The sequence below is a fragment of the Amborella trichopoda genome, chromosome 11 (genome assembly GCF_054954075.1).
Source record: "Amborella trichopoda isolate Santa Cruz 75 chromosome 11, AtrichopodaSantaCruz75HAP2 v2.0, whole genome shotgun sequence".
NCBI lineage: Eukaryota > Viridiplantae > Streptophyta > Magnoliopsida > Amborellales > Amborellaceae > Amborella > Amborella trichopoda.
The window spans coordinates 11,148,841-11,170,333 of record NC_142346.1 but is presented as its reverse complement, the minus strand read 5'-3'; the positions used below and the strand labels follow the sequence as shown (position 1 = coordinate 11,170,333).

The 21,493-nt window shown below is 35.2% G+C and overlaps 1 pseudogene; it reads left to right on the top strand.

Moving 5' to 3' along the window:
• Positions 1-939: 939 nt before the first annotated feature.
• Positions 940-8,551, top strand: LOC18444506 ((21S)-21-acetoxyl-apo-melianone synthase SDR pseudogene; annotated as a pseudogene).
• Positions 8,552-21,493: the final 12,942 nt, after the last annotated feature.

Here is a 21,493-nt window from a genome sequence, read left to right as displayed (position 1 = left end):
GGTAGTGCCCTACTAAAGAAATAACAAAAAAAAATAAATTAAAATGCGGTACGATGATGACATCCTCGGACCGAGAGACATATTTTGAAAATAAAATTTACCACGGGTTGGTCGATTTTGTTGGTAATTTTCGAATATAAAGAGAACCAACCTTATTTTGATATTTATTTTAAGAATAATGATCTTATGGGACTCATTCCCACCCATCTGTGTAGGACTTCAAAGGATCATCATTAAAGTTGGCACAGATATCTAAAAAAATTGTCACATGAGTGTAGGACTTGACTTTTCTATAGATTCATACCAAATTTAATGGTGATCCTTTGGGGTCGTACACACATGGGTGAAAGAGGGTCCTATAGGATTATTTCTCTTATTTTAGAGGCCGTACGTAAATCGCTCAAGACTGTATCTCCGAACTTTACAATCCTCACTAGGGTAAAAATCCTAGACAGAAATAATTGAGGACATCAAATATAAAGATTGAATTTCTTTTACCCAACAACCAACCTCAAAATAAAGAAAAAAGAAAAAAAAATGCTCATTTTATATGCATTGAAAAATAATATCTAATTTTTTAATGTCTAGAGGTTAGTGTTAAAAAACTCAAAGCCTTCTACCTTCACAAATTCTATATCTCTAAGGCAAAACCCAAAATTTTTATCGATACTCCTCTGATTATCTTTTACCTATGGAGCAAGAGGATACATTTTATTTTATTTTATTTTTTATTTTTTTGTTGGGTAGTTAAGTGCGATAGGAGCCCAATAAATACGTTTCAATGTTTCGAACCCAGTTGAGCAGCCCAATGAAAAGGAATAAAGAAAACGTAAAGGGCAGTTGACTTACTGAGAAAAATAAGTTATAAATCGGAAGGGAGTGAGGGCGTTATGATGCCATCAGTACTTGCGGGGTCTTAAACAGGTGCAGCAAATAGACATGAGCACCTCTTCTCTACCTAATGCCAAAAGGTGTTCTCTCTCTCTCTCTCAAAAGAAGGAATACTTGCCTTTGCTTCAAGTCATTTCTTTTTGGTAGTTGTTAAAATTGGGCTCCTCCATTCAGGGCCTATCTATAACTCTTTAATAGTGCTAACATTATGATTCTTTTTAATTTTCTTGCTTAATTTTTTTTCCCCCAAAAACATTGAGTGTCACCGTTAACGGCCTTGATAAAGACTGGAATTATTTTTAATTTCGGACGAGCTTTCAATGTTTCCCATACAGCATAAAACTTATATATTTCCTCATATCCAACCGTCCATTCTGAATAGAGGGTTAAGATTGTCCCAATCACAATGTCACGTCTATACACTATCTTATTTTTAATTTTTTTCTATAAACTATTTTGACATCAAATTTTGGACGACAAATCCTCTATTAAACTCGCACTAGAGAAAAAAAAAAAAAAATATTCCCAATAAAATGAAATGTCCAAATACCCCTGAAAGTTTTTAGGGGTACTTTGGTTTATCGAAAATTTATTTTTAATATTTTTTATAGGTGTGTCCTAATGAGACGATGATGCATACCAAATTTCATATTCATACAATTTGTATAAAAAACAACTAAAAATAAAATACTTTGAGACGTCGAATCTAAGATCAAACATTGAGTGACTCTCTTGATCAAAATTAGAAGGTTGGTATGGGAAGCAGAGACCTTCTATGCTATAGGGGAAGTATACAAACCTTTCCCTTTATTTTCATGTCTGATATTTCTTTCCGACAAAAATAAAACTTTAAAGATCGCTTCTTGTTTTCTTCTGATTTGTATAGGTCTTAGGGTGTATACATACAGGGGGGTTTTAAAAGGCCCAACCAGCTAATGTGCTATAGCAAAAAAAAAAAACAACAACAGAGTAATTCAGTTGGGATTCGGGCCCATGCTCTTTGGTGAGAATGAAGTACGAGATTTCATCATCAGTAGGGTTGCCACCGGTCCAGCTCAAAAATTAAATTTCGGGCCCTAGCCTAGGGCTGCCTACTCTCAGCTCGGAAATAGCTTTAAGATGGGCTTTAGACCCGGCCCAAATATAGGCCTGGCCCAGCCCATATATTTTTTTCTTTTCTGTTTTTTTGAAGGGTATGCGAGCAGTATGGATAGGGTTATTCAAAGGTTCATGACCAATAAGAAAGAGTGCCTAAATAGAGTCAGTATTAGCTTGAGGTATAAGCCAGGTAAAATATACATGTTCCAGTCAGTGTTTGAGGTAGTGGTAGAGAAGGGCTTCCTCGAAAGAAGCCCGAGTCAGAGCTTCCTATCCGAGTCCGTAACGTAAAGGTGAGGTATGAAGAGATATCGATATACTCTTGCTTTGTAGGTGTTTTCAAGAAAAGTGTTTGAGGGAATAAAATGAAAGAGTTCGTACTGGCTTGATTGCTAGTCCAGTTTGGAATTGGATTACGTTTTAGAGGTTCAGTATTGGGGGATACCATGCATCATAATAAGCGATAGGGATCCCCTTACAGGGAAGGTTTGGATCACTTTCTTCAATTTTATTTTAACTCTATTTCCTAAAAAAAAAAAAACAGAGCTTTTTTATATAGAAAAATTATACTAAAGTATTTTTTTCAGACTCTAATAAAATCCAAGAAATAAATTATTTTTTAAAAATCTAAAACGGATAGTGGGGAAGTGAAGGAGACCCAACTATCACATGCCCATATATCTCTCTCTCAAAATGTGTTTAAAAACCTAATAAAGCATTGGGGAGGATGATGGAGGCACGGGCCACCCAACCATCACATTGTTGACACGTATGACCATGAGGTCTCACATGATTTAGCCTACAATCGTAGGGCTTGAAGGAATCTCATGTTTATTATAATTATCTATAATTACCTATATTCTCCAATGTTCATATGGTCCAACATTTATATCAATATTTATATAGTCCAACGTTTATATCAATGAGTTCATATGGTTCACCGTTTATATCTATAATTATCTATATTCTCCAATGTTCATATGGTCCCGTTGGAAAAAAATAACCGTCAGCCTTTCTTCTACCTATAAAAATAGGAAATCAGAGAGAGGAAGATACCAAAAAAAAAGAGAGTAAAGAGCTTTCTGTGTAAACATATAGCTTTCTTCTCTCTCTAAAAAACGGGTTCTTAATCCAAAATTCGAGCTCTACAATCACCAGCCTCACGGTATCCTTCCTCATTGATCTCAGATTCGATGTCATCTGCACCATCAATTTTTACTAACATGTTAGCTCCTACCCTCCAAAAACCACCCGTCTCTCTCTTTCCCTCTTTCTCCCAAATAGTTCCCTTTTCATCTCATTAACAGAAAACTTGTTTTGCTCAAACCAGCCCCTGTTGCCCCCTTCTTTTTCCTCTCTCTTCTCACCATTAACCTCTATCTCACCCAGAGTAACACACCCAATGCCAGCCCCAACCCCATAACTCTCTTTTCTCTCTCTTTAGCTTTACTTAATCACTTCTTTCTCTCTCTACCTTTGTATTTTTGTGATCAAGAAGAGCTAATACACAAAATAAAAAGTTTATATAAGTGCGAGGTTCTAAACAATCGAATTAAAGCGCACCTCAAAATTTTAACTAGAAAAGGTTAATTTGATGCTCAAATATCCTCTAATTAATCACCTCGACCTCAAGATGCATGGACATAAGAAAGAATGGATTACAAATTTTGAAACTTGTATATCATATGCATTCTTAAACCATCAATTTTCAAGACTTTCAAGTTTTTATGGATCTGTTTGGTCTACATTATTTTTTAAGCTTTAAAATTTTATAATTAGAGATAAAAATATAGCTTAAGGCTATCACAAAGTTTTTCAATATTAAAACTGCATTCTCGATACTATTTGAAAGTGTACTTTACTTTGATTGTTTAGAGCCCGGCTCTAAACAAAAGGCACCCTTATATAAAAGGGGGAGAAAGCTATCTTGAATGGGTTTTTTTTTTTTTTTCTATTATTTTCTACCACTAACAAAATAAGTCTTTACAATTCACCGTTGCAGCCTCAGCCGAAACCCCATATCAAAAAATGATTTGATCAGTCCCACAACATAAATCATATTTACCCTTCAAATGCTTCCAAATGACTTAAAAGGAGACTTCAACTCCATATGCAGTCTGAAGACAAGCAACTAACAGTTACAACCAGCGTTTTAAAAAACGCCGAGTCGAACCAGACTCGCCCAGTTCGACTCGGAATTCGCGAAAAGGGACCGGATCGGTTGAAAAATTGAAAATCGTCCGGTTCTCTCTAGAACCGGACGATTCCGCACAGTGACTCGCCGATTCACTGTACGGAATCGCCGAATCCGTATGGATTTTTTTTTTTTTTTTTTTTTTTTTTTTTTTTTTTTTTTTTTTTTTTTTTTTTTTTTTTTTTTTTTTTGTAATCCATGATAGATTTTTTTGTAATACTTGATCGATTTTTTTGTAATCCATGATCGAATTGTTTTTGTTTTTTTGTAATCCATGATCGACTTTTTTGGTTTTTTGTAACCCATAATAGAATTTTTTGTAATCGATGATCGAAATGTTTGTTTTCTTTTCTTGTAATCCATGATCGCTTTTTTTGTTTTTTTTTTTTTTTTTGTAACCCATGATAGAATTTTTTGTAATCCATGATCGAATGTTTTGTAATACATGATCGAAATGTTTGTTTTTTTTTTGTAATCCATGATCGAAATGTTTGTTTTTTTTTTTGTAATCCATGATTGAATTTTTTGTTTTTTGCTTTTTTTGTAACCCATGAGAGAGTTTTTTGTAATCCATGATTGAATTTTTTGTAATCCATGATCGAACTGTTTTTTTCTTTTTTTGTAATCCACGATTGAATTTTTTGTTTTTTTTTGTTTGTTTTTTTTTGTAATCCATGATTGAATTTTATGTAATCCATGATCGAATTTTATGTAATCCATGATCGAATTTTATGTAATCCATGATCGAATTTTATGTAATCCATGATCAAATTTTTTGAAAATTTGTGATTTTTTTTTTTTAATCCATGATCGAATTTTTTTTTGTAATCCATGATAGAATTTTTTGAAAATTTGTGATTTTTTTTTTAATCCATGATCGATTTTTTTGAAAATTTGTTATTTTTTTTTTTAATCCATATTATTCAAAGAGAAAATGAGAGAGATGATGATTCTGAGGCCACCCTATCCCAACCATATTATTCACATATCGAGTCCCAACAGCAACAGTGTAGGGATGAGCACGAAATACTGTAAATTAAATGCTGAATGGCGGATCATGCAGGGAAAGAACATATCAATATTCGCATATTCATTCAGAAACATGAAAATTCTTAATGGAGTACCCTCATTTTTTATTGAATTCCTAAAAAAAAATATTTATAATGAATTTTAATAATTTTTTTGAATTTTTTTTAAGCTTTATTCTGATCGATTCACCCGATTTCCGATCCGGATCGCCTATTCGCCGATCCGGATCGGCTTTTTAGAAGCCCGATCCGGATCACCGATCCGTTTTTTAAACCATTGGTTACAACAGATCCGCCTATACTCATGGGCTCTTCTCTCTCCTCTTTTTTTTTTTGAACATTTATAATTTTACCAAAGAGGAGAATTGAGCTCTCTCCTCTTTCTCTATCATGGCTGCTTTCTCTCTCATGTGGGTGGTGCGTGGGTTCTTCCTCTTGGTCCTAAACTTCTACTTCCCTTGTGGCCTAGAGAGAGAATCGGATGAGAAGAGAGAATATAGAGGCAAAGAGAGAGGAGGAGAGAGATGGGGTCTGAGTGCAAAGAAAATAGGAGGTTTAAAAGAGAGAGTGATCGAGTTTTGGGTTTCACAGATAGAGAGAGGGGAGATCCAGTTTTGGATTTCACAACATAGAGGGCTATCTTGGGGCTTTTGGGCCGATTTGAGGCCTATTTTGCCCGGCCCGGCCCATAAATAGAGTGACAAGTAATAGGAAGGCCAAAAGCCTAGTAACAGCTCGTAAAATGGCTCGAATAATGGTTTGTGTCCATTCTCCAACCAGTTGATGGGGTGGAAGGTGATAATAACTTTGTGACCATATTGTAGAAATGACCTATCGGTAATCATACACTAATGACATTGCTAAGAAAATAAAGAGTAAAAAGGCGTTGCCAATAAAATAAAGAAAAAATTACATATATATCCGTTATAGTTTCTATTATTATGGCTCCATCAAATAGTTTATGTTACTACTACCGTGTCCGTTTTTTTCATGTCAAAACGGAAATTTAAAAAAAAGATGACTTTCCCTTTTTCGGTTGTTAAACAACCGAATTCAAAATATTTTCGGTTGTTCAACCACCTAAAACGGGCCAATTTCTGTTTTTAAATAACCAAAAATTTAAAATTTTTGGTTCTTCAAGAACTGAAATTTTTTCTCTCTTGTGGGTCAGCGTATCCTCTCTCTCTACATTACATTAGTAAAAACAGTTTTTTTTTAAACTCTCTCTCCCCTTCACCGAGCAGTCTTTTTTTTTGGGTAAGTCCATAATCTCTGAGATTTCTCCTAAATTTAGGTGCTCAAACTAGTTGTTTCCTCTGATTTTATCGGATAACCATGACTTCAAAGAGGTAGAGAGAACGCCACAAGATTTCTTGTAATCTTAATATCATAATCCTTAAGATTTCTCCTAAATTTAGGGGCTCAAACTTGTTGTTCCCCTTTGATTTTATCAGATAACTATGACGCCACAGAGAGAAAACATTTTTTAGATTGGTGTATTTTCGGTTGTTGAACAACCGAAAAAGGGTGAAGTCGTCTTTTTTAAAAAAATTCCGTTTTGACATGAAAATAACAGAAACGATAGTAATAACAGAAACTATTCAGTAAAGCCATAATAATGGAAACTATAACGAATATGTATGTAATTTTCTCAATAATAAATGCTTAAGTAATTTTGTTAAAAGGAGTTCTACCTCGAAATTTAGATAATTTAGGCAAGGAAAAGCATGTGTTAATTCTGGATGCGGTTTTGGTGCGTGAGGTAATGCTCTATTCAATTGCCGATCTTCTTCAAAATCTCATCTTAGAAATGGATTTTACACTTAATTTCACAGGTCATCAATCTTCACCTGATTCTGAAAAAAAGAAAGAAAAGGATGTTAAACATGTCAAATGGACTCTTTTATTTGTTTAGATCATCAGATTTGCATTCTTTTTTGAGCTGCAAAAATCATGCATCTAGACCTTAAATGCATCTAAACAGACTTGGTATATGTCTCAAATCTTAAATCTATCTCTCACAAGAATTTTTTTTTTTTTTTTTTTTTGAGGAAAATCATTTACATTTGAATAGGCCTTCATTCAAACTTTTTCCATAATTCAAGCCAAATGAACATATCCTACGGGTTGAGTCTAATAGAAACAAAATTCAAACAAGGAAAGTGTATTGCTTTTTCTTATCATGTTAGAATTTTGTTTTTATTAGAGTCAGCCACTGGGTCGTATCGTGCGGCCCCTTTCGATGATGCCAAAGAAATATCATTTTTGCACCGTAATTTTCAACAAAGGGTTTCCTGCTTCAAATCAAACAGGCTTTTGCAAGGAACATAGAAGGATAAGGTCCAAACAGTGATAATAACAAGAATGAGTTAATGAGCATTTGGTTTCTCAAACCCAATCAAGTTTTTGTTTGATATACCCTTTCATCACCATCAAACATATTGATGGGAAGGTGATAAGAATTATTGTGATAATTAATCTGAAAACCATAATGTCTACTTACTGCTTGCAACGGCCACTCATGGATGCCCTTTGGAGTAGGATATGCCATGAACCATTACATTGCGTTGTACGAATCATAATCAAGCTTTAGTTGAGGAACTAATATGATGGGATGCAACAGGCTTGAAGGGAAGGTGGCGATCATCACAGGAGGGGCGCGAGGGATTGGAGAGGCCACGGTGCGACACTTCTTGTCCCACGGTGCAAAGGTTGTGATTGCCGATGTCCGCGATAACCTCAGGGAGGCCCTATGCCACGAGTTGGGCGAGGGCACATCTTACATCCACTGCGATGTAACAAATATGGATGATGTCCACAAAACTGTTTCTTTTACAGTCGAAAAGTTTGGTAAGCTCGACATCATGTACAACAATGCCGGTATAATGGATGCCGTGATGCCCGAAATCCTAAACACTGAGAAAACTGAACTTGAGAGACTGTTGGGTGTGAACTTAGTAGGGCCATTTTTGGGGGTTTCTCTACATATGCCTATGCATGCTCAAAGACTGCAATTGTCGGGCTGATGAAGAATGCGGCAGTAGAGTTTGGAATTCGGGTGAATTGCGTGTCGCCATATGGGGTGGTCATGCACTTGACCGACGGGCTAGTGCCAGTAGAGGTTATGAACTTGAACTTGAACTTTGAGGATTTGATGAGCAAGGTGGGGAACCTGCAAGGGGTGGTTCTAAAGGCCGAGGACATAGCGCAAGCTGCATTGTACTTGGCTAGTGATGATGCCAAGTATGTGAGTGGACAAAATCTCTTTGTGGATGGTGGTGTAACCATTGTAAACCCATCTCTTGTCATGGACTACTCTAGCCTTTTAGGCCAAGCATAAAGAAGATATTTGTTTGTTGAATGGAACTAGCCGAAATAAGTATAGATGCGGGGTTTGGTATTTAGAGAGTGAAGGAACCTCTTTTGATTTGTATGTGTTGAATGTTCTTGTGTTTCAGTGCATGCTCTTGTATGCTTTCAATTGAAGGCTACTTAGAAAAGGGTGTGGTTTGTATAAGGTTGAAACTCTAAACAATCAAAGTAAAGTGCATCTTCAAATAGTGTCAAGAAATGTCATTTCAATACTGAAAATCTTTGTGATAGCCTTAAAATATAATTTTATCTATAATTATAAAATTTAAAGCTACAATAATAGTGTAAATAGAACATATCTATGAAAACTTAAAATTCTTGAAATTTGACAGTCCAAAAATGCATTGCAAGGTGCCATATTTTCATAACTTGAAATCCATTTTTTTCTCATATCCATGCATCTTGAGGTCGAGATTATCAATTTGAGGGTATTTGGGCATCAAAATAACCTCTTTTAGTAAAATTTTTGAGGTGCGGCAGTTATAGGGTATTTTTGATAAACTTGGACCCCGGTACGAACCATTACGTCTATGATGCGAAAGGGAATGTTTTGAGGTAGAATTTTCAAGACATTGAAGCCCAAACACTGAGAATTTTAACGAAGAAAATGGCAAGCTTTTTGGTCACTGGAATCTCAATTTCCGATGACCTTCCAAATTGGGCAAGTGTTCAAATGACAACCAAATTGGACGACTTATGTCACAAAATGATCGTGATGAAATTTTCTTCGATTTGTGACGAAGAAATTGATCAAGAACATGTTAAATTGGTTTACACGAAGATTTGAAATATGTCAAGTTCTCATATCTCTCTTTCTCTCCTTGTCCTCTCTCTTCTCCCTCCTCCTCTCTCTTGGCCACGCGACCCAAAGCCACATGCCCATTTCTCTCGCTCTCTCTCCTCCCCTCCACTCATTCTCTCTCCTCTCTCTTTCTCTCTCTTCCCCTCTCCCTCTTATCTCTTTCTCTTTGCTTTCTCTCCCTCCCTTCCATCTTTTCTCTCTACTCCCCCACTCTCTCTCTTAAGCCCGTGGCTTGGAGCCACAGGCTGTATTCTTTCTCTCTCTCTGATCATTGTCTCTCTAATCTCTCTCTCTCTCTTTATATATATATATATATATATATATATATATATATATATATATATATATATATATATATATATATATATATTCTGTGCTCTCTCTCTCTTCCTATCTCTGCTTCCCCACCTCACTCTCAAGCTTGCGACTTGGAGCCACAGGCCAAGTCTCTTTCTCTCTCTCTCTAGTTTCACCCTTTCCCTGTTCTCTCTCTCTCTATCTCCATGTTCTTCCTCTCTCCGTCAGCTCTCTCCCTCTCTCTTCTCTCTCTCCCACAATCTCTCTGCTCTCTGCTCTCTCCCTCTCTCGATTCTCTCTCTATCTCGTTCTCTCACTCTCCCTCTCTTTGCCCTCTCAGACCTGTGGATTGGAGTCGTGGGCCCATACCCTTCTCTCTCTCTATGTGTTCTCTCTCTCTCTGCTCTCCCCTCTTATTATCTGTCTTTCCCCCTATCCCCTCTCTCTCTCCGTCCTCTCCTCCTCTATGCTCTATTCTCTCTCTCCGTCCTCTCCTCCTCTATGCTCTATTCTCTCTCTCCCCCTGTTTTAGCCCTCACCGTTCTCTCTCGCCCTCACTGCTTTCTCCCTCCCTCTCTCTCATCTTTCTCCCTCTCTCTCACTGTTTTCTCTCTCTTCCATTCACTCTCAGGCCTACGGCTTGGAGCCACAGGTCACGCCCCTTCTCTTTTACTCTTTCCCCCTCTTTATCACTCTCTCTCTCTCTTCGTCCTCTCCCCCTCTCCGCTTTGTTTCTCTCTATTATGTCTCTCTCACATGTTTTCTCTATCTCTCTCTGCTCTCCTATTCTCGCTCTCTTTGTTCTCTCTCTCTGTTCTCTTTCTCTCTCCCTCTCTCTACTCTTCCTTTCTCCCTCTCTTCTCTCTATTTTCTCTCCCCCCATTTTCACAATCTCTCTCTCTTTGCTCTCACTCATGTTCTCTCTCTCTGCTCCCACTCATGTTCTCTCTCTTTGTCTTCTCTCTTTCTCTCTCTCTCCCCCTCTCGTAGTCACTCTTTTTTCTCAGTCTCTCTCTCTTGCTCTTTCTTCTCTCCCTCACTCTCGTCGCTATCTCCCCCTCTTCTCTCACCTCTCCCTCCCTCTCTTCCGTTTTTTCTCTTCTCTCTCCCTCATTTTCTTCTCTCTCTCCCTCATTCTCTTCTCTCTCCCTCTTTTCCATTGTATCTCTCCCTCATTCTTTCTCTCTCTTCACTCTATCTGTCTCTCCCATTTTTGTCTCCCTCTCTTATATTTATCTCTCTCCACTATTTTTGTCTCTTTCTCTTTCTCGTCTCTTCTTCTCTTTCACTCCTTATCATTCCCTTCGATTACTTTTAGTCTTTCTCCCTAGGAAGTCTACACACCCCCATTTCTTTTAAGAAATTCTCTTAAATAAACCCCATTTTACTTCTTAAAAATATAAAACCTTCTTTCTAAGCTCTCATCCTTTATTTATTATTTCAAACTAATCTTTTCCAAAAACTCTTGCATCATTTTCTTATTCTCCAACCCTTATCTTTATCACACATTTGCACCCCACTTACTTCACTTGATTCTAATATTTCTAAAGACTACTCATTCCATTCATTATCACTCATCATTCATACATACATAAGATTATTAATTATTATTATCATCGTGCATCATGCATAAGGGGGCGCTTCAGAAACGATTCATGATGGGTTTAAACCTCAAGACTATATTCACCTGAATCCTTCGAGGTACTTCGTTCACAAGTCGAGTACATTTCTCTATTATCCGGTAATATCTCTTGGGAGCGGTGACGTCGGAAGGCTGCCCATTTTTCACCAACCTCTTTTTTATTTACTTCTTTCAAATTTAAATAGTTTCATTTTATAATTTTTCTCTCTTTTCGAGCCAAATTTGAGGAGACACCTGAAAGCAAACCGTACAGGAGTTTTAAGCAAAATAGAGCAAGCCAAGGGAGTTAAATTAAGTCTGAGCTGCAGAACCTCAGGTGGGCTTTTGCAGTTGATCTAAGAGGGTAACTTGCTCGGACGTGTCCCACAAATCCAACGACGAGGTAGGCTCTTGACACCCTAATCGTCATACTAAAATTCTGTCATACTTGGTAGCTATCCACACGCTTTACGAGTGGTTTTTCGGGAGAGGGTTTCTACCTAGTTTGGGTCCCTGATCCAAGCACCTGTTCGGAGCCCGTAGAAATCAAGGCCCCACCAGATGTTTTCCTTTAAACAAAGAGAAAAACACATTTTATTGGAGTCAAATGTCCAATGGTCAAGATATCACATCATACCCAAAAAAACAAAAGTCAAAGGGAGAATGATTAAATATTCAATGTAATAATTAAGACTTAGACTCCATACCTCCAAGAGTAACACAATCAATTACAAAGAATCGAAAAATTGTAGAAAATAGTACCCAATCAATTACAAACGATGTTTCAAAAAATGTCAATTCGGATCGCTATCAACCGATCGGGTTGGTCACTCTTGGCCGGTTCTCTAACAAAAACGGCTGGTTTTGTCAAAGAATTGGGCCACATCACCAGGTTTTTAGGGATTTAGTTTCTCTAAGGCCGAGGCTTTATCAAAACAAAGTAAAGCCTCACCTCGAGTCCCCATCTGAAATGCACTTTGGGTATCAGAAATTCCATAATGGCTCTAAAATCAATTTCCAAAATCAATTTCCAACACCAAATTTGACAAGGTAGATATCTTGCGGATCCATGAACACTTATTTTTAGGGCAATATAGGTCTAGAGAATGTGTTGTAACATACGCCATTTTTAAGGTTTGGAATCTTAAATGTTTTTTTCACAACCATAGTGTTCAAAGCTGAGATGATCGATTGGAAACCTTTCAAGGCCAAAACTGCAATTTTCAACGAGTTTCATAGGGTTATATCAAACTGCACCCATTGTATGATATCACATTTCTTGTCCACGCACATGCCAATTGCCTCCGGTATACTTAGACATCACTCACCGTGGTGGATCTCAATACACCTCTTCTTTTGGGTAAATCTAAATACACAATGGGTTCCAAACTTTTGTGACTCATTTGTATTTGCATTTCACAATCTATTATATTAGAAAATTAAGTCTAACAAAAAGATATGCTCACTCCAAAAATCGAACCCAATTTTTCACCGTATGAAAGTATACTCTACAAAATAACTATCAGTCTTTAATTATAGGGATTGCGTACAAAGGGAGCATTTATCTTTGGTAAATGGAAGTTACAGTCATTCCTATGCATTAGATGTCAAATTAGATAGCTTGGAGTGAATGACGAAGTTTGAAAATTTTTTTTTAGAACCTTGTGTCTATTTAATAACACTCTTACAACCACCCATTTGAAAATTTTAAAAACCATAATATTTGTGATTTTTATGTACAAAAGATACATGATCTTTTTGTAGACAATCCCTTAATGCTAGCATATACAAGATATTTCTTATTGAGTGTCCATACGTAGTAAAAAACAACGAAATCATCTGACACATTCGGTCAATATATTGGGGACGTATCTACAAGTATCAATACATGTCAAGCGTCAACATTTGACAATATACAGCATGACAAATAGAGCACTAAATTAACCCGTTCAATAATTGGAGCGTTTCTACAAATATCAATACATGTCAAACATCGGCATTTGGCAATACAACAAGTGGAGCACTCAATTAACCCTGGCACATGGCACATAGGCAACCAGCCATTGCCACTTCCACTTCCACCGCATGAGTAACTGAAATTTTTTTAGAGATTATCTATGAAGATACTATTTATCTTTTGTATATGGAAGTCACAATCATTATTGTCTTTTAAATTTTGAAAATGATGGTTGTAAGAGTATCATTCAATTGACACAAACTTCCAAAAAATAAGTTCTCGAACTTTATGATTTACCCCAATCCATCCAATTTGACATCTAATGAGTGAGAATGGTTGTGACCTCTATGTATAAAATATAAATGGTATCTTTATAGACAATCTCATGCTTTTATAATATTTATAAATAAAAAAGTTTATATAAGGTTGCAAATTTAAAATTTGGAATTAAACATCAAAATCCATTAGAAGAGGTTATTTTAATATTGAAATATCTTATAATTGATCATCTCGACATCAAGATGTATGAATATGAAAAACAAAATGATTTTGAGTCTCAGAAATGGTGCATCTTGCCACACATTATATAGACCGTCCCTTATCGAGATTTTCATGTGTTTATAGATCTACTTGATTTTAACCATTTTTAGATATGAAAATAGATTTTTAGATAATCCTAAGAATATTTTACATCAAAAATACATTTTATGCTAATATTTGGATGTGCGTCTTAATTTGATTGTTTAAGGTTGCAACCTTATAGAAACTACCCCCATTTATACAAAGGTCTAGTTTGTATAAAGCCGAGGCTCTAAACAATCAAAGTAAAACGTACCTTCAAATAGTGTCAAAAAATGTAGTTTCAATACTAAAAATCTTTATGATAGCTTTAAAATATATTTTCATCTTTAATTATAAAATCGAGCAGATCTATGAAAACTTGAAAATCTTGAAAATTGACAGTCTGAAAATACGTTACAAGATGCATTATTTTTAAAACTTAAAATCTATTTTTTTCTCATGTCCATGCATCTTGATATCGAGGTTATCAATTTGAGCATCAAAACAACATCTTCTAATGACATTTTTGAGGTGTGCTCTAATTTAATTGTTTAGAGCCTCAGCTCTATATAAACTTTTTCCATTTTAAAATGAAAATAATACGATATTTGTACTCTTTATTTAAATGATATCAAGACGCGGTATCTATGCGGCCAAGCCCGCATATGTAGAAATGCGGGCTCTAAATAAATCTATTTTTGAGATAGATTTTAAGACTTAATTTTTAAGGACATGTAATCTCTAACATGGAGATCATGAATATGAAAAAATAAATAAATTATAAATACTAAAAATAATAGTTCTAGTAAGAAAAAATTTTGACCGTTAGTTTCTATTGTTTCTAGATGGAAAACCTACTTGCATCCATCTTTAAGATAGATGCTTCCCACTTTCTGGATCGCATATGTAGAAATGCTGGCCCGCCTGAAACAGTTTTCCATGATATAAACCAAAGGATTACATGCATACGTGTGAGCATATTGTCAACTCACCCCTACAAATTGAAAACCTCTCTAGGAGTAACATTAAAAAACCAAAAAAAAGAAATCTCAATAAGTGTGTGTGAGAGAAAGTAGTCACAAGGAAAACTGGGCTCTTTCAGAAGAGATGACTCCCATGGGTCTATCGTAAACTCAAGTTCTATGATCGACAATAGGGACTCAGTTTCATAGGAACCTAGTGGTAGTGGTGAGGGATGATGTGTTTAAGGATAGAGAAGTGGATCCAATCTTGATTATCACTTTTAAGAGCTCATTTTGGAGATTGATGCTTTTCAGCAATGGGTTGACAAGACATGGACGAATATCTCAAGTTTATGCAGAGTAATCTCGGGTGGTGAATAATTTGTTTCCTTGATTCTAAAAAGGAAGCAACTAATGTCATAATTCAGTAGTTTTGGAGATTCGGAGGATCAGACATGGTTGCAGAAACATGGATCCTTATTTTGGAATCATTCTTGGTCAAGCCCGATCTGCTTGGATTTCAGCATTAGGTATTCCTATCATTGCCTGGTCCATGGAGGTATTAAAGAAGCGGCTAATTTGTGTAGAGGATTTATTAAAATTGAATGAAATATGACTGTACCATTCTCTTATTTTTCTGGTGGAGCTTAGAGGACTGGATACTCCAAACTATGGGATTTTGAAATTGGGAGACTGACTTTAGATTATTTTTAAAGAATTTAAGATTATAAATGGGAATGAGATTGAGGTTCCCAAGGAAAAAGACGAACCATAGAGACAGAAGACAACACTGCCAACAGAGAGAAATGTCGAAAAGGTATAAATTTCTACAGGAGATTCAATGCGCAGAAATGGCATCTCTGTGAGGGGGGACCGATTTTCTCGCAATAGATTTAGGGAGCCAGTCAATTCTAGCCCTCGATCAATGACCAAGGAGAATTTTTAGGAAAAAAGCATTGTTAAAAAATGGGTCGTAAAGTTTGATGGAAATAAATTCTGAATTTTGAATTTTGAAAATCATGTCTCGAGATGTGTGCCTCTTAATTCCTGTAATTCATTTGCACCCCTTGGGAAAGTTTTTATTTTTATTTTTTTGATGAATCAGTCACAAACCTTATTACTTATCCCTTGGGAGCTTCTATAGACAAAATGAACGTGTATCAGTTAATCTTCAGAACATATCTTATTCATTAGAGAGAAACCGCCCTTTCATCTTCCCAATATACCCCAGCGGCTTGCACCATCAAATACTAAATCGGGTTACATTTGCCTCTTCAACCTGGACCCATTATAGCATCCTTTGGTAAACTTGAGCCCGAAGAAAACAGGTTAGGGCGTTTTGACTGGGAGGGCTGCATCCAAGCCTTTCAAGACCCCAAAAAAAGCAAGCCCAAGTAAGCCACCATTACGAGTTTGTGATCTTGAAGATGATAAAGTTCCTTAGCAAGTCCGGGACTATCCATAATCGGTTCACCATAAATCGGAAACAAATCTTTTTTATTTTAAAAAATCGGATGAAAAAATTGGGTAAAAAATACAGATCGGCAAAAGTACTTCTTATAAAGATATCACTAATATATCGGATTAGGCTCAAAAAAACCGAAGTAAAAAAATTGGATAAATTTATAATATTATAAATTTTGAAATTCTAAAAAAGAAAAATTATGCCATAGCCATCAATTACTAATTCATCTATAAAAACTTTACTAGATTAATATAATGAAGTCAATTAATTTAGTTGTCTTGTGACTCTCATCCAATCATCTAATATTAAATATTAAATGGGTTTGGTTTCCATAAGGTCACAACCTTAAACAATCCAACTAAGGTGTACCTACAAATTTTATCATAATATATAACTTTGAAGTAAAATAGACTTAGGATTATCTCAAAATCTATTTTTATATCTAATTATAAAATTTTAAATTTTAAAAATGGTTAAAATCAAGTAGATCTATAAACATATAGGAATTTTGAAAATGGACGGTGTAGATAATATGTTGTGAGATGCACTGTTTCTGAGACCCAAAATCTTTTTGTTTTTCGTTGTCATACATCTCGATTAATGACATGGTTTTTCAACATTCTGACAACCTTTTTTCAAAATTGAAACTACCTCTTTCGATAGATTTTTGAGGTGCATCCGTAGTTCTACACTTTAAGGTTGCAACCTTATATAAACTTTCCCCATATTAAATACATAATTAACTAGTATGTACCAAAAAAACGTACCATATAAATCTACCCGTTAAATACTTTAAGAAACATCACACTTACTTATTACATACAAAAACAAATATACCATATAAATTTATTTATTAAAATACTTTAACTATGGTATGGTGACAAATATACTACATATATTTATTCATTAAATACTTAAACATCACACCTACTTAGCCGGTACCAAAAAAAATTACACGATTTTTGTTTTCTCATTATAATGATTTAACTATGGTATGGTGACTATCATCACTCGATAACTATCGTTGAAGATTTATAAATTTCTTTAATTGAAAAGAGGCTTGTAGAAATTTGGGTTTGACATCTATGTTTATGGTGCAAAGAGAGAAGAAGTGTTTATGGCTTAGAGAGAGAAGAAGGAAGAAAGAAGATAAGAGAGAAGAGAGAAGATGGAAAAGGAAGAGAAGAAAATAGGGCTGGCCTCATAGCCACTAGGGTTTATAGAGAGAAGAAGAAGGAAGAAGAAAGAGGTCATGGGCTTCACAAACCCTAATGGAAGGGGTATTGATTTTTAGAGAGAGAAAAGGAAAAACCCTAATGAAAAACACTCTAATTGATTTTTAGAGAGAGAAAATGACGATGGTATGCTGATTTGAGATAGTTTGAAGAGGTTTTGTCTCTCTGATTTGGGATAGTTTGAAGAGGGTTTTTCATTTTCTTGGGAAAACAGCTTTTGAGGAACTAATCCTATATGTGCAATTGCTTACTCCCATAAGTATACAGTTACACAATAAAAAACAAAATATTGACTACTTGGTCCTGTAGTCACACTCTCTGCTTCTCATTCATAAGTAAAAGACTATCTTTTGAGCTCTAATTTGTGCCCTAAACAGTATTTTCATAAAAACAATTATCACAAATAATCACAGAAATATGCATGTATATGGTTTCTTTACATAATTTTTTACTTTACAAAATGATTTGCTATAAACAGTATTTCATTTACACAATGATTTTCTAGAATAACAACTGAAATCTACATCTATTTGTTTAAGTTTTTTTTTAAAAAAAATCATACCATCAATCTGCAACTGTGGCTTTGAAAAACACAGTGGGGACAAAAGTTACTATTTTAGATTTTTTTTTTTAAATAATATTTTTTTCTAAAAGCATGAAAGTAGCAATGGCTGCAATACATAAAATAGAAAAAAAAAAAAAAAAAAAATTCTATCAAAAGAAAAATATAGGTAAAAAAGGATACTATTTTTTTGCCTCATTTAAATTGTATTATGAAAAAAATGCGTTTTAAACGGTTTTATGAAAACAACGCAATTTTTTGCTGACCTTTTCAAAAAGTCATTGTTTAAAACTGTTTCCATAAAAACGCCGAATTTTTTAAAATGGCCGATTAAACGGCATTTTGCTAACTATGAATAGAATATCCTTCTATGCCGGATCTCCATAATGGATTGGCTATTCCTTAGCTCATGAACTTGTGGTTAAAGATGATTACAATGGGGGTCAGCTCTAAGAACCTATCACTTCTACACTGCTTGATATGGGTCTTCCAGAAGACGTTGATGAGGAGATGGTTCAAGACATAGCAGATGACATTTCTGTCATATAGAGAGACTTATCCTTATATATTTGGAAGTTGGTAGTCGTAGATGCTATGAATGTTCATTATGGTGAGGCTTTGGATAGTATTACTGAAACGTTAAAGGAGAGTTGAGAGAATGAGACTATTTATCGACCAGGTCGCAGTAAAATGAAGAAATCAACAAGAAAGGGACGTGTGCAAAGAGAACTCGACAATTTGGTAAGAAGGAGGTAAGTGGATGTTCCCGTGCTTAGTCTAACCTAGTCCGCCTATGTCTACTGGTCCTTCTAGGACCACCCAACACAGGAACAGTTACTTCTTTGAATGAAGTTGCGTTGGAATGTTCAGGGCCTAAACATTGTTGTGCCCAAAAGAGATGTTTTGTCTTTACGTAGGCATGAAAAACCTGATGTTTTGCTTATTCAAGAAACTAAGATAGATGCCAATAGCTTTCAAACAACAAAGGAAGTATGGGGAAGACGGTTTATGGAATTTTTGGGATCCAATACATGGGAACCAAGTGTTTTGCATGCTTATGATTATATTATGTCGGCTAGACATATTTCTATTTTGTTCACAAGTCCTACATGTGATTTTACTTGGTGTTTAATTGTTATGTATGGACCTAATAGACCTGATAGAAGGCTATTATTTTTTTATAAGCTCTCAGCCATTTGCTATCATTTTAATATGATTTAGTGTGTTGGAAGTGATTTTAATACTATTCGATGGGCTAGTGAATCTTCTTTCTCTCCTCACATGTCAGCTTATATATGTTTGTTTGAAAAATTTATTCAACAGTATGAATTTATTGATATTCCCTCTATTGGGGAAAAATATATATGGACAAATCATAGTGCTTTGGAACCGGTTTTGACTCGGTTGTATAGGTTTTTGGTATCTCCGGCTTTTGAAAACCTTTTCAAAAATTCACGATCAATCTCTTCTAAAAGTGGCTTCCGATCATATTCTTCTTCTTTTTAATACGGATGGTTTTCTTTTGGGCCTTTGCCTTCAGATTTGAACTCACTTAGCCTTTTGATAAATCTTTTTTGGACTGGAAGATTTCTGGATAAATACTAAGGTGGACGGTTGGAAAGGGTTTCCGCTATGTAAAGAACTTAAGCTACTTAAAAATAAAATTAAGGGTTTCAGATATGTAAAAAACTTAAGCTGCTTAAAGATAAAATTATTTCCTGGAGAAGAGATTGCTGGGTTAATTTACACACTAAAATTGTTGTTATTAAAAGACAGATTGAAGAGTTGCTTTTTGATATATCTCTTTTGGAATTAGTGCATGATTTCTAGATAAATACTAAGGTGGAAGGTTAGAAAGGGTTTCAATTATGTAAAGAACTTAAGCTACTTAAAGATAAAATCATTTCATGGAGAAAGGATTGATGGGGTAATTTACACCCTAAAATTGTTGTTACTAAAAGACAGATTGAAGAGTTTGACAACATTCTATTTATGGGAGGACCATTATCTCAAGAACAAATCAAAGAAAAAAGCAATTGTATTGCTTCTTAAAAGGATCTGTTAAGATTGGAGAAGATTCATTGGAGACAAATGTCAATGGTCAAATAGTTGAAAGAAGGTGATCGAAACATAAATTTCTTTTATGCTATAGCTAATGCTCGAAGGAGAGACAATTCTATTCATACTGTAAAAATCCAAGCGGTAGATTGTAATAATAACTTGGAGATAGAATATGCCTTGAAAGAGCATTTCATGTAGGTCTTCACTACTGCTAATACATTGAATTTGATCTTAGACAAAGTTTCTTTTACAAAATTACCCCTAGAAGAAGCAAAATAGTTAGAAAGGAGATTTGAAATGAAGGAAATTAAAGAGGTAGTATTTGAATTAGAAAGAGATAAGGCTCCTAGGCCAAATGGATATCCATTGGCTTTCTTTCAAACTTGCTAGGAACCACTGAATGATAATTTATTCCAATTAATTGAAGAGTTCTATTGGAGAGGTAGGATCAATATGGCAATGAACTCCACATTCATTATACTAATACCAAAAAAATCAATGGTTGAGGAGGTTAAGGATATTCATCCTACAAATCTGTTGGCGAACTTGTATAACATTATAGCTGCTAACAAATTACATCAAGTAATTCATTTGGTGGTTAAAGGTACATAATCTGCGTTTTTGAAAGATAGATTATGGATAGCAAATTGGTAGCCTAGGAATGCATCAATTCAAGAATAAAAGAATATAAAGCTGGTTTAATCTGCATGCTCAACTTTGAGAAAGCTTACGACAAAGTTGACTGGAAGGTTCTGCATAACATTAGGGAGGGATGGATTTTAGATCTAGATGGAGATTGTGGATCCAAGGATATTTAACTTCTACCCCCTTCTCTATGTTGGTCAATGGTAAAGATGCTAGTTTTTTTAAGGCCTCCAAAGGGTTATGATAAGGTGACCACTTTCGTCTCTTTTATATACGCTAGTTGCTTAAAGTTTTAGTGTGATGTTTAGGAGAGTGGTCAGTAAGGGAATAATATCAGGAGTAAAGATTAGTAGTAATGGCTTGATGGTCTCTCATTTGCAATATGCAGATGATACAATCATCTTTTGTGATCCATATGAGGAGGTTAAAAATTTGTAGATATTTTTAAATTGTGTTGAGTTCGTAACTGGTCTCAAAACGAGTCTTAACAAGACAAAGTTGATTGGGATTGGATGCCAAGAAATAATTGCTGAGAGTTTGGTTGGTTTGTTTGGGTGTGGTGTTGAAGGACTAGCTTTCAAGTATTTGGGCATTCCGTTAGTGGATTCCAATCCCCCAAGATCAATATGGGACCAACTTGTAGAAATGTTTCATAAAAAGTTGGATTTATGGAAATAAAATATCCCTTCATTAGGAGGTAGATATCCTTTAATTAAATACACCAACTTTTTTTTTTTTTTCT